This window comes from Suncus etruscus, chromosome 1, assembly GCF_024139225.1.
Source record: "Suncus etruscus isolate mSunEtr1 chromosome 1, mSunEtr1.pri.cur, whole genome shotgun sequence".
NCBI classification, from domain to species: domain Eukaryota; kingdom Metazoa; phylum Chordata; class Mammalia; order Eulipotyphla; family Soricidae; genus Suncus; species Suncus etruscus.
The window spans coordinates 90,937,168-90,938,960 of NC_064848.1; the positions used below are offsets into that span (position 1 = coordinate 90,937,168).

Here is a 1,793-nt window from a genome sequence, read left to right on the forward strand (position 1 = left end):
TCAGCTCCAGAAGGACCCCTACGGCAATACCTCTACCAGAGTCCATTCTGCCGCAAATAATTTCTCAAACTCAACTAGTCCAGGGTATGCAATGAAAATGTGCCCTGGATTCCACCCTCCTCACCCCCACACAAGAATATCTCAAAAGACAATGGGGAAGCTTATATTTCCTTTGTATGTTTAATACCTCTATAATACTACTTCTGAACCTGTTTATCCCCAAATGTAAGGTAGTCTTTTACATCACTTTTTCCCTTAATTATTTTTTCCTTTAATTTTTTTTTATATGGAACGCTTCACGAATTTGCGTGTCATCCTTGCGCAGGGGCCATGCTAATCTTCTCTGTATCGTTCCAATTTTAGTATATGTGCTGCTGAAGCGAGCACTCCTTTAATTATTTTTATAAATTCATTTCTATTTATTTCTTCCTTTATATATGTGTGTACATATACATATATATTTGTCTTGTTTTGTTTTCTTCTATTCCTTAACTTCACATGTTTTGATTCTGCTTAGTACAAAAACCTACAAAAAAAGTCTTGCCTGAAATAGCTCAGGACAAAACCAGGGCACAGAGATGATGGAGCTTGGCACTCTCACCCCCAAAAGCATCAGCAATATAATATAGCACTATTTCTTCCTGCAAAGGCATACTAAAGAAGTGAAAATTTTACATATAGAAACAAGCTTTTATCTACTAGGGATAAGAACTCAAAATTTTATAATGCAGGGCACCTCCCACCTTGAACATATGTCATTTGGACCCAACTTTGATTCTAGTAATTTGACAGTGACCATCACAGAATTGACACAGTTCTCTGCAACAGCTCCAGAAACCAAAATCCCTCTGTGACATTCTTAATACAGCTCTGACACCAACAAGTGCCAGTTTTGATATGACATCCTGACAATGAGGAAATGGCAACAACTTGATCTAAAAGCAGGTTGTCTTACCTCATCATCTATCAATAAGATGAAATCAGAAGACATGTCATCCTTTGATCTGTGCAAACACCAGGATCGCTGACTACAGAAGACTGACTGTGACCACCATGACTGTGCAGAACTTATCCTGAGACCAATAAGAAAGATATAGCCTAGGCTTTTGCCTACAATCTGTACAACAACTCTAATTTCAGAGGTCTGACTGAGACAACTGCTACTGAGCAGAACTTTTGGAAACATAATGAAAAACTATCGTAGGCTTTATCCTAGGATAGGTGCAAACACCAAGACCACAAATTACAGAAGACTGATTAAAACAACAGTGTTGGAACAGAACTTCTAAAACCATAAAGACTCTATCCTAGTCTCCATCCTATGACCTGTGCAAATACCAAGATCTCTAGTTACAGAGGCCTGATTTTATCATCCACGAATGAGCAGTAAGTTTCCAGACACCACAAAAAGACCTAGGGGAGAGTAAAAGAGCATGTATGGAGCCTGTAGTTATTCCCATAATAGTATGCTTCATGGGCAGAGAAACCTTGTATCTCTTAGGCCAAGGAAATTCCCTTTCCAATCTCCCCAATATTTACTGTGCCTTTGCAAAAGAGAAGGAAAAAAAGGAAGCACAATTTTTTCTTTGTCTTTGTCTCTTTTGTTTGTTTGTTTTATTTCAGGCTCGTGATTATTGCTTGGTTGTTGTCTGTGTTGCGGTGGTGTGTTTTGGAATTTTTTTGTCATTGTAGTTTTTGTTTTGTTTTGTTTTCTTGTCTGTCTGTTTTTTTATTAATTTTTTTGTCTTTTTGTGATGCTTTTCTTTCTTATTCCCTCTCTTCTCTTAAATTGA

At 37.5% G+C, this 1,793-nt stretch overlaps 1 non-coding gene across 1 annotated transcript; it reads right to left on the reverse strand.

The window, feature by feature from the left end:
- Positions 1–280: 280 nt before the first annotated feature.
- On the reverse strand, positions 281–387 carry LOC126025211 (U6 spliceosomal RNA). Its single transcript, XR_007501257.1, has one exon. It is a non-coding gene; the product is annotated as a U6 spliceosomal RNA (small nuclear RNA).
- Positions 388–1,793: the final 1,406 nt, after the last annotated feature.